Genomic DNA, 13372 nt, shown 5'->3' with positions numbered 1-13372 from the left:
AGAATAAAGATATGTATGGAAATACAAATTTCCTTGATTCTGGATAAAAGCCCTAATAAAAGAGGCATTTTTAAAATCTTGAAAAGATACTATTTATGGGAAATAGAAAATTTTTTTCCGGCAAAACTGGGTATAGAGTAGCAGACTCTCCAGCTTGTCCGGATATACTGAGATCACCTCTCCAGCGCGAACCGGATAAGATGGGGTACATAGTATGTCAAACAAGTGACAAGATTCCCTAAATAATATCATGATTTGATATCTGATTTGTTTTTGGAAATATGAATATGTTAAATACATTGACCTGATAAATGGTATGTTTATTTCAGCATGTGAAATATGTGATTATATAGATAGGTATATCTATAAGGAAATCCAAAAACCATAAGGATTGACAATTTGAAATAAAGCACAAGTATCTGTGTCTAGATTTCTTTATCAGGAATCTCTTTTCCAATATCAAACATTATTTTGTTTGATCATTTACCTCGTAACTCGTACAATGAGAACCCTTTAAGGTTGGGACACCATTCAAAAATATAAGAATTTCCAATACGTTACCATAAACCATTAACGCAAGTAAGAAGCATATAAAAGTTGTGTTAATACACAAGAAAACACATGAAACTTAAATTATACGTCCACAAAGGTCAAAGTATATCACATACGACTTCCAAGGCAAAGAGCTTTGGAAAATATAAATTAGGCACGATGACACCAATGCTAATTCCGTCAGTAAAAGAACTCCTAATCAAAGAGCGGCACTTTGCCACATGATCCTACAAACGATCAAAATATCGCTGAGGTACGTTGGAACAATATTTCACAACCATCGGTGCACAGTCTAATTATAGTCATAATTATTGGCACTACAAAAGAAGTCATATACCTTTGCAAATCCCCTATTTCATTTCATTTCATTCGACATTCCTTGGTAATGTCACTTAGCAAAGGTTATCACACGAAATTCCAGATAAAGTTCTTATATTTCTTTCGTTGCAATTCTGACTTCTGCCTATAAATAAGTTGACTTTCGTGTTTCTACTTCTTTTAATGGTGATCATACCATAAAGATTTCTTTCATAGTAGCAAATATTGATCCATTTCATTTCTTGATAAATCCACACGTTACACACGCACTGTTTGTTGTGCATGTGGTTCGTTTATTTATGAAGACCATTGGAGGAATTCATTACAATTCATTGTTTTATCAAAAGTTCAAATATCATTTCACTATACTTGATCTTTGCATTGTAAACTGCATTTTTACAAAGCAATGACTCTTTGATATCAAATCAATGAATTTCTTGAAAAAAAAAACTCGATTTTCTTTTGAAGGGTATACATGGTTTTCGTTGTGACCATGTCAAAACTTTCTTGGACTCGTTTTGTTTAAAACCAAGTTCAACTGTTTGAACTTGCTTGTAATACGTATTCAATTCAAAGTCCCATATGATATTTTTAGGCCATCATATTTGAAATAATCCCAACAAGCACTTTGATTCTCCTGAATTATAATATGCTTGTTTGGTCTTCAACTTCATTGAATCATTTTCTTTAGATCACGATCACCTTGTGGTGACTTTTTCACAAATTTGAAGATTTCGCTAATCTCGTTTAAATTTATGACTAGTTATTATTATTTATTTTTAATAATTAATATTTGTAATAAAATATTAATAATAATGGTGTTAATAATATTTTTAGGTATTAAGGTTATTGTCAAGGACAGGTATTGGATAGCCTAGCCTTAGTTAGGCATGGACTGGCCACCTATGCTTAAACAAGGCAGCACTTACCAATATCCAACCATGATAATAACTATTTAATGTATATAAATTAAGTCATCATACTTATTTAGTAAATTTTAATTATAAATATACCTTGTACTGTAAAGAGAAAACATATTTTCATAAAACAATAACAAGAATTAGAGGGACGAATAAAATTATATAAAATTGTGTATCACATGTTTTAATTATGTACCATAACACTCTGGCAAGAAAATAACCATATAAGAATAATATAATAGTCATCAACTACGTTGGGTTAGGAGAACATTGTAATATAAAGAATAGTCCCCATTTTCACTTATTTACAACATTTGTAAATACATTCACAACGTTATATAGTTTCAAAATGAAAATAAGTAATCACATAGAATCAACCCATTAAGTGTTTTATATTTACAAAATATTTTACAAAATTTGTACAGTAAATATTTTTACACCTTTATTTACAACTTTCATTTAACGTTATAAATAATAGTGATTTCTTTTACAAAATAGTAATACTAAAATATCTTTTTTATGTAATAACTTCATTGCGGTGTTTTGTAATATATATTACATAGTAAATATAAGTTATTTTACATAGTATAGTAAAATACTAAAATAATATTTATTTAAAAAAAAATTTATGTGGTACAATTCCAGTTAACCCAGAAAATGAAATATATCATTTTCTGTCAACTAATAGCTATAACTTTATCAAATATATCAATTAAATAATTGTGTTATTATTATTTAATATATTGACGTGACTAAGATTTAAAATATAATCTTAGTATATTAAAAATAGAATATATTATTTTGACATATTTTATTTTAATATACATTTATTAATTAAACATTATTTTATAATATTGATAATAAAAAAATAATCTACTATAGCAATCTATACAAAACAATTGTTATATACTGTATTCAAACACAGTAGTAATTTCACATTATATACATTTGGATCTAAGTTTCCTTTTACATAAATTACTATAATTAAATTGAATTATGTGAACTGGGCTCCAAATATAAGTATTTCCTTTTTACAATGCCTCTAATATAATAATAAATATTATATAATTTCGACTAAACACTGGGCATAGATATATATAAATATATATTATTCAAGGAAAATAAAATTTTTGCAATTATGCATTAAAACAATAATACACTAACTCTATTATCTTTTTGTGTATCCTTGCAAATTCACTCATCTCAGTACATTGATTTTCTCATATCATAATTTAATATTTGACAAATCATTTTTCATGCTTTTATTTCATTTTGAAACTGTCAATTCTAAGTCTTCCTCATTTACCAATCAAAGTAAGCTTTCTTTTGACAAATAATTTTATTAATTCTAAAAAGTCCTTCACATTCATTTCAAATATCTATTGGTTTGAACCTAGTAATTTTAGAAATTATATCATTCCATCTCATTTTGTTTGTCATCGATTTCTTGAACTAATTTAGTTGAACCATTGAATCCTACTTATAGTACAACTCGTATTCACAAAATTTGATATTTTAAATTCTATGTCATCTACCTTAAATATTGTTTTTATTGACTAAAATATGACATAAGTCTAAAAGAAATATCGTAACCCAAATCTCGATGACGAGATTTAAAACAAGGTGGGGAGGATGTAAAATTCCTATTTTTTATCATATAAGAATTTCAGGTTTAACCAGTAATAACTAGTAACTAGTTTATTTTTAATATAAATATTCAACCCAAATAGTTTTTAACACTATTTTATATAGTTGGTTGAAATATTATATTAATTAATTGACCCTAATATGGGTGACCTTTCTAAATAAAATAAAAGTACATAATAACTTATATTACTAGACAGGTAGATTACGGGTAAGTTGACTGTTAGAAATATGAAGTTCCTAAACGGACCTAGGAACCCTATAATAATTTAATTATAAAAATACATTGTATTTTGAACCTACTCTATTTTTAATAAAACTTAGACCCAAATGTAGACAAAAATATTCTCATTCTAAAGATATATTTATTATTTTATAAAACGTTATATTTTAAAAGTTATAAGCGCCAAATAAGTGAAGCAGGTGAATTAATTATAATAAAAAATAATATATAATAAAATAATAAATAAAAATAAAAATGAAATTCAAAGAAGTAACTCTTGTCTGTACGTGTCATCAAAACAAATGGTAAGAAATAAAATAATAATTAAATTTTAAAACTCTTTGAAATGATAGACAGATGTATGCTACGTGTGAAACAAAGAACACACAAAATGAAATTTTGTGATACATGGCCAAAACAAGAACAACTTCAAAATACTATATATAGCAGCATAATACTCATCTCTCGATCTCACTCTCTACATAATATTCTTATATTTTTATTTATTTATTTATTATTTACACTATAAAAGCCATGCCTCGTTTTAAGCATTGTAACTCCCGATCACCGCTACCCTTTCCGATTGATCTGAGCCTCATAACATATGTCAGGGCTCTGCCCGACTAAGTTGTTGGGGTTCTATCTCGGGACTTCGGGACAAGGTTGAATTAGGGGTACTATACTTAACACGAGTGCAATATATATTTTAAATAGCTCAGAAGTTATACCCAAAATTTATACCAGGAGATTTTCTAGTTGAACCCTAAAGTTACACAGTGGGTCCATTATCTTTTCTCACCGTTTTATTCTCTTTTTGTGATTTACCCAAAACTATTATTTATTATTCTATTTTGTAAACAACTCTCATCAAAAGTCATATCTATTATTTTATTTACCCAATAGGAAACCCTAGTTGAGACACCCAAATAATTCTGCACAAATCCTAAAATTTTCATAACAATCAGAATCAGGATCAGGGCCCCTAAAACACAAGGGGGTAAACCCTAGCTGATAATTATCTTCATAATTCGCTGTAAAATGTGAATTTAGTCGTACAATCAACTCAGCCAAGCTACCCCTAAGCGTGTCCACCCTATGCTAGAAAATGGACCCGTCGCGCCACGCGACGGGTGCACATGTTCCTGTAGCGACACGCGAGGGGGACGATTTTCCAGCTATAAATAGTAGGCTGTGGGACTTGATTTCTGGAGTTGGAACGACGGAAAATTTCGTCTTACACTCCGAGTTATAGCCGTTTTACTATAAAACACCCACAATCACGAATTCTGCTACGATACAGGGTATTAACTCGATCGCTACTACGATTCGATGTCCGATCGATTGAAACTATCCAACAGATGTTTAAGTGCTGCCCACATTAGGGTTATACTTTGTCATTCGTCATGATTTCGACTTGAATGTTTGAGTGCTGTCCATATTCGGACTATACTCTGTCATTCGTTGTGAATCCACTGGATGTTTAAGTATCGCACTTTGTCATTTGTTGTGAGGGTATTAATCTCGTGAGTTATCGTAAATGCTGTATTAAGTTATTTACCTAGTTTCGTGTGCATCACTGCTTAAATTAGGTTATCAGTCCTACCATTAGGATAAACTTTACCCATACACTTACAATCAAAGTAGATGCTAATTCTCAGAAGAAATTGATTCAGGAAGCTTGTTAATTCAATACTGCATGCTTATAATGTGAGTCATTCTCTTTTTATCAACTGTTTTACAAAACTCCAAGTTATTTTCAAAGTTATAATTACAGGGATTAAGTCTATGTAATCACCAAATTACAGCCGGTATGTGGGGTTTTGTATACATTACTTATGTTTTGGTCAAAAATCACACAAGGATAATGCAACCAAACTCTTTGTAAACAGGGAATGATGCTTGGTATGATGAACAAAGTAAAGGATCACTTAAATGTAGATTGCACAAGTGACACAAAGATTTATACGAGGAAAAAGCCCTTGATCAATGAATGATCCCCGGCATAAAAAACCTCGGGTGATGGAAACTACCGATCACCAAACTTCAATATAACAAATAATGGTTACAACTTCGGATGGTAACGAGCTAGGTACAAGGATCACTATAGTATCGTGTGCTAAAGCGTGTGAGAAATGTGTTGTGTCTTCCAAATGCTGAAGAGTGCCCTTTATATAAGTGTGTGTGGTCGTATTTTAGGCAAATCACCTAACTACTAGCTCGTTACCCCTTTAGGAATAGAAGTAAATTTAGCCTAATTAATTTCCCTTGAATTGTGCTGAGTTTCCATATTATCCATAACGTCCATCTTTGATTATGCATGTGCGAAATTAGCGTGACAGATTCCTTGTTTACGTTGCTAAGACCAGGTCCAACTCGTAATTCCTGCAAAACAACATTAAATCCAAAAAGAACAATCGTTAGTATGAGGATCCTTAGGATGATTCGTGATCCTGATCCTGGAGCTCTTCTGAGGATCACTATCTGCCAAAGAAACAAGGATCACTTGTTAGGATATCAAGTAAGGATCATAGGTCATAAAAATCCTGCCCTAACAATTGCCCCCAAAATATAAGGAGTAATTATGTAATATTAACGAGTTATATTTTGCCGAATCTTATCTATAACTAACTCAACGGATATATAGCCGTTAAGAATGAACTATCCGTTGCGATCTGACGTCATGGAGATGACAGCCCTGCACAAATCATCATTATAAATAGAAATAGGGATAGGATCGTTTGCATTTAAATTCAAGAACTCTTCCCTTTATAACCGCGATCAGAGGATTGAACAGGTATTCCCCTTTTCCTTCTCTCTTGCTTACTCTGTTTTTCTTTCTTTTTCCATCGTCTTGTAAAAAATGTTGCTCCGGAATTCTCCCAGTAAGGATCCTAAGAATAATAGCCCCTTGAAGGGTCAAGGGATCATCAAGGATTCCCCCACCGAGAGGTGTTGTTTTACTGATTCTCAGATTGACAAAATCCGTCATTGTTTTCCGGCGAACACCTTCTTTAAATCTTTCAACCCTACCGCTTTGAGCGATTATATCTCTGAGACTTGGGTAGCTTTCCCGGTCACTCCTTTCATGATAGGATACTCATATCCTTTCCCTCAGTTCACCGAGTCTTTTTTCTCCCTTACCGGCATCTGCTATATCCAGGCTATGCCGATGATCTGGAGGGTTTTATACACCCTTGAAAGGATCATCGAACAAGAAGGGATTGATCTGGGTATGGCGGAGTTGGGTGAGATGTATGATCTTACAACTTTTGGATCCCACCGGTACTTGTTCAAACGAAAAGCTGGAGAGGAGCACCCTATTCTCAAGGTTACCAAAAATGATGTGAACTGGAAGCGGCAGTTCTTTTTTGTGAAGAGAGATACTATCCCTGATGGGAAGGATCTGCCCAAGAAGTGGGCTACCCATGGTAGGGTAGAGGATCCTGGAAGGATCACCATAGAACTTATTCCTTAGCATAAGGATTACTGATGTTCTGTTATTTTCTTGTTGTGCAGCTATCTCCGTTTCACATCTGAAGTTGACACCTGCTGCAAAAGAGAGGCTCCTGGCCTTTAAGAAGCTTGATACTGAAACAAGAACTTTCCAGGTTACCACCCAGGATTCTCAGGAAGTATCCTCTGCCTCTGCCACAATGTCAAGTAAGTATCCTTATTTAAAAAGTGATTCTATGCGGAAATTTGAATTAAGTTAGAATACTTATCTTATCTTGGCTGTGTAGGTGCTAGAAAATCCTCTAAGTCTGCTTCAAAGTTCGGCATCGATGATCTTACTAATGTCAAATCTGCAAGGAAGAAGACTCCTGCTGCTAGCCCAACTGCTTCAGCCCCTAAAGCACCAATCAGGGGAAAAGGAAGCAAGAAGAGAAAGGCCTCTGAGGATTTGCAAGGTCTACCCCTGCTTCGCCAACAGTGTCTGGATTACATCAGCGAGGTAAGGATCACTGTCCCGTTTGTGTATCCTGCTGGTCTAAGGATTACTTGGTTTCTGATATTATTCCTTGTCTTCCTTGTAGAAATTTGCTGAAGTAGAGACATATGTTGGCCACGTCGAGGATCAAGACCGCCAGATTGCTGACCTTCAACAAATGGGTGTGCTGAAGGATCTTAAGATAGCTGACCTCGAGAAGGAGCTCCGGGCCACCAAGGATGATGCTGCCAAGATGCTGATCAACTTTGACTATGAGAAGCATGAGATCACCTAGGATGCCAAGGTCTCTGCTGCAATAACCATGTATAAGATCCAGCTGCAGATGGCTATGGAGGCTCAGGATCCTGCCTTCGACAAGAGCACATGGGATGTAGAGGGTTGGAAGGCGAGGCTGGCAGAGTTGGAGGATGATGAAGAAGCTGAGGAGATCCCGATACTTGAGGGTGGAGGCACTGGCAAGGATCATGCTGGAGAGGCAAGCGGAGCTGGTGGTGATGGTGCAGCGAAGGATTGAGCTGCAGGATTGGGCGATGAAGGAAACTTCTAGACATAGCCGGAGCCCAATTTTTTGTTTGGTGGTTGTTGATGTTTTAAAACAATTATGGTCTGTATTTGAACAATAGTTTAGGGTTGAGGATCTAGGATCCTGTGAACAATAGGTAGGATTACATATGGTGGAGGGATCCTCTGTTTGGGGGATGAAGCCATTGTGATCCTGCCGCCTTTTAATTTCCTGCATGCTATGACCGCACAAACAATGGACACCCTTTGCCAACCCATGTGGACGGGCCACGTTTTGCTGGTAGAAACGTGGGTTGGCAATTTTGACAACTTTTGAAAGGGTTAAATATTTAATAAATAAAACTTTTAACTTTTGGCTTATCCTGTGATGTTATCCTTGTATATCTTTTATTCTTTCAATTGTTTTGATTTATGCTTGTCTGAGTAAGAAAAGTTAAGCAAATTATGTTTAAGAAATTTAGGATACGATCCAGGATCAAGTATCCTATAGTTGAAAACTTCCAAAAAGTAGTTCATGTTAAGGATCATAGGTTCCGTTGTCAAGGTCTAAGGGTTATTCAAATGAATAATGAATGAAATTAAAAATAGTCAAGGATCATACCTGAGGATCCAAGTTAGGATCCTAACCTTTAATCAGGATAACCATAAGTAAAACTTTAATGGATAATAAGGATTAAGGATCCTTAATTGTTTAACTTCGAAAACCTGAAAAATAGAATATAACTTGGGACTAAGCCAATATCATAGATAAGTTAGTAACTGGGGACAAGCCCAAAGGATCACTGGGGACAAGCCCGAAGGGTAACTGGGGACAAGCCCGAAGGATAACTGGGGACAAGCCCAAGGATTGTATGTAAACTGGAGTATGGCCCTCACTGGCGACTATCCAAACTTAGTGACATGAAAATGCCAAAACCTTAGCTAACGTGAAAACGTTAGAAACCTTAGGAACGGATGTATGGTACGTCTACCATTATACGTAGGACCCTAGGTATAGCCAGTACGAGGGGTTATCAGCCCCTAAAGCGAGTACTGGTCCCAAAGACGTGAACTATACCAGGATCATCGTGCGCTGCAGGCGAAAACTGGGGACAAGCCCAAGGAAAACTGGGGACAAGCCCAAATAACTGGGGTTGAACCCAAGGATCTGAGTTGCTTCTGAAGATTGTCGACATTATGCTAAGGATACCTGGACTTATCAGAACTCAAAATCTCGTGAGAGAAGGATGAAGGATACATGATCCTTATCCTTAAATAAGAAGATATGTAAATAAGAGTTCAAGCTTAGGACATTACCAGAGTAAGGATCATTGATGCTTCAGGGATCCTTGAAGGATACTTCCAATGTAAGGATCATTCATGCCAGAAGGATCCTGCTCACATGAAATATTTTTTCAAGTGGACAGCATTCCAGGCTCTTGGTAACAGATTACCTTCCATGGTAAGCAATCTATATGCCCCCTTTCCTACTTCGGCTTCAATCAAATAAGGGCCTTCCCATTTTGGTGCCAATTTCCCATCAGCAGGATTGGTGGTATTTTGGAATGCTTTTCTCAATACCATATCCCCAACTTGGAATTTCCTTATCCTGACATTTTTGTTGTAAGCACCAGCCATTCTTTGTTGGTAGCTAGTCATCCTTATCCTAGCCAGATCCCTGATTTCTTCAATAGTATCCAAGTCTTGAGCCAGGTTTGCATCATTCTCCTCAGGATCACGGGTACTTGTTCTAGCAGTTGGAACCACCATTTCTGTTGGGATCACTGATTCTGCCCCAAACACCAAAGAGAAGGGTGTTTGACCAGTAGCATTCTTGGGGGTTGTCCTATCAGCCCAAAGCACATAAGGCAATTCCTCTGCCCATTTCCCCTTCTTGGATCCAAGTTTCTTCTTCAGATTATTGATGATCTTGTTGGATGATTCTGCTTGACCATTGGCTTGTGGGTGGACTGGTGTTGATGTTATCATCTTAATCCCCCAGCTGTCACAAAAGTTAGTAGTTCTGCTCCCAATAAATTGGGAACCATTATCACATACAATTTCAGAAGGAATGCCAAATCTAGTTATAATATTTCTCTTAATAAAGGATATAACTTCCTTTTCTCTGACTTGGGCAAAAGCTTCAGCCTCTATCCACTTGGAGAAATAGTCAGTCATAGCAAGCATGAACACTTTCCCACTAGGTGCCTTAGGTAGCTTGCCAACTATATCCATCCCCCATCTCATAAATGGCCAAGAGGATGGTATAGGATGTAGAAATTCAGCCGGCTGATGAAGGATATTGTTGTGTCTTTGACAAGGATCACACTTCTTAGCATACTCCACAACATCCCTTTTCATAGTTGGCCAGTAGTATCCTGTTCTTAAGATCCTTGAGAACAATGCCCTGCCCCCAGTGTGGTTTCCACAATCTCCTTCATGGAAATCTTTTAAAACTTCTTGAGCTTCAGGATCCTCGATACATCTTAAATATGGTCCTGTAAGAGATCGCTTATACAGCATATTGTTTAAGATTGTGAATTGAGATACCTTAATTCTGAAAGCCCTAGGATTTTCTCCCATAGGAATCTCCCCGTGTTGTAAGTATCTCATGATTGGTGAGATCCATGATCCTGAACAAGATTGAGTATCCTCACTAGGGATCATTGCAGTATCTTCTTCTATTTCCATGGCCACCTGATTTTCAATAGCAGGAGCCAGGATATGGATGATGGGGATACTTATATCCTCTGGGATCTTCAAAGATGATCCTAGATTGGCCAATGCATCAGCTTCTGTATTTTCCTCCCTTGGTACCTGTGTCAAACTGAAGGAAACAAAGGAGAGTGTCAATTCTTTGACTATCTCTAAATATTTGGTTAGTTTTTCAGCTTTAACAGCATAGGATCCATTAAAGTGATTAGTGATTAACAATGAATCCACGTATACCTCAAGATACCTGATCCCCATATGCTTAGCAATTTGCAAACCAGTGATTAAGGCTTCATATTCAGCCTCATTATTAGTGGCTTGGAACTCACAAGCTATGGAATGGGATATTATGTCCCCCTGTGGCGATTTTAGTAGTATACCAAGCCCCGTGCCTTTAACATTTGAGGATCCGTCAGTATGTAGTATCCAAGGATCCTTGGTTTCATCCAGCTGCTGGACTTCCAATTCGGCTTCCTTTTGTAAATCACTACTGAAATCAGCCACAAAGTCGGCTAATGCTTGGGATTTGATGGCTGTTCTAGGCTCATATCTTATATCATGGGCACTAAGCTTTACTGCCCACTTAGCCATTCTTTCGGACATCTCTGGTTTCCTGAGGACATTCTTAATTGGAAAATTAGTTCTAACAACAATAACATGGGTTTCAAAATAATGTCTTAGTTTAGTAGATGCCATAATCAGTGCAAGAATAAGTTTTTCAAGCAGTGAATACCTGGATTCAGCATCAAGTAAACTCTTACTTACATAATAGACAGGATATTGTGTACCTTCATGATTCTTAACAAGGACTGCACTTACTGCTTTTGAGGATACCGCAAGGTATAAGGATAACACATCTCCTTTTTCTGGTTTCATCAATGCTGGGGCTGAGGACATGTATTCTTTTAGGGCTTGTAAAGCATTCTCATGCTTTTCAGTCCATTCGAATTTCTTGTTCTTTCTTAGGATATCATAGAATTCTTTATACTTTTCTGAGGATTTGGATATGAATCTGTTTAGAGCTGCTATCCTGCCTGTTAGCCTTTGCACATCCTTAGCGTTGGCAGGGGATTTGATATTCACCAATGCTTTGATTTGTTCCGGGCTTGCTTCAATGCCCCTCTGGGTTACCATATATCCTAAGAATTTACCTACTTTAACACCAAAGTGACATTTTGAAGGATTAAGCTTCATGTTATAATTATCAAGGATATCAAATGCTTCCTCCAAGTCCCTTAGGTGATCCTCAGCTTTTTTGGATTTCACCACCATATCGTCTATGTACACTTCCATAGTATGTCCAATTTGATCTTTGAACATCATATTCACCAGCCTTTGATATGTTGCACCTGCATTTCTTAATCCAAAAGGCATAGCAATATAACAATATAAACCGGTTGGGGTCATAAAGGCCGTATCCTCTTGGTCAGATGGTTCCATCTGAATTTGTTGGAATCCAGATGATGCATCCATAAAGGTTAACAGTTCATGACCCGCCGTTGCATCCACCATGGAGTCAATGTGGGGTAATGGGAAAGGATCCTTGGGACATGCCTTATTCAAATCAGTGAAATCGACACATACCCTCCACTTACCATTTTTCTTTTGAACAACAACCACATTGGCCAGCCATTTTGGATACTTCACTTCTCTGATCATACCTGCTCGTAGTAATCTTTCTACCTCTTCCTGGATAATGGCATTTCTTTCTGGTGCAAACTTCCTCCTTTTTTGATGGATTGGTTTAACTGACCTGTCAATGCCAAGTTTATGAGTGATAATATCCTTAGTATTTTGGTCAAAAAATCACACAAGGATAATGCAACCAAACTCTATGTAAACGGGGAATGATGCTTGGTTTGATGAAAAAGTAAAGGATCACTTTAGTACGAAATATGCAAGTGACACAAGGATTTATACGAGGAAAAAGCCCTTGATCAATGAATGATCTCCGGCATAAAAAACCTCGGGTGATGGCAACTACCGATCACCAAACTTCAATATAACAAATAATGATTACAACTTCGGATGGTAACGAGCTGAGTACAAGGATCACTATAGTATTGTGTCTAAGCGTGTGAGGAATGTGTTGTGTGTCTTCCGAATGTGGAAGAGTGCTATATATACAAGTGTGAGTGGCCCTATTTTAGGTAAATAGACTAACTATCAGCTCATTACCCCTTTAGGAATAAAAGTAAATCTAGCCTAAATTATCGCCCTTAAATCATGCTGAGTTTCCATATCCTCTACAACGTTCATCTCTGATTAAGCATATGCCAAAGTTGTAAAGACGAGTCCCTTGATTACGTTGCTAAGAGCGGATCCTGCTAGACATTCCTGCAAGATAACATTAAATCCAATGAAAACAACTGTTAGCATGAGGATCCCTATGATGGTCCGTGATCCTGATCCTGGAACTCTTCTAAGGATCACTATCTGCCAAAGAAATAAGGATCACTGGTTAGGATCACATGTAAGGATCACATGTCATAAAAATCCAGCCCTAACAATTGCCCCCAAAATATAAGGAGTAATATTGTAAATAAATGAGTT

The sequence above is a fragment of the Helianthus annuus genome, chromosome 17, assembly GCF_002127325.2.
Source record: "Helianthus annuus cultivar XRQ/B chromosome 17, HanXRQr2.0-SUNRISE, whole genome shotgun sequence".
NCBI classification, from domain to species: domain Eukaryota; kingdom Viridiplantae; phylum Streptophyta; class Magnoliopsida; order Asterales; family Asteraceae; genus Helianthus; species Helianthus annuus.
Note: the sequence above shows the minus strand (reverse complement) of the source record.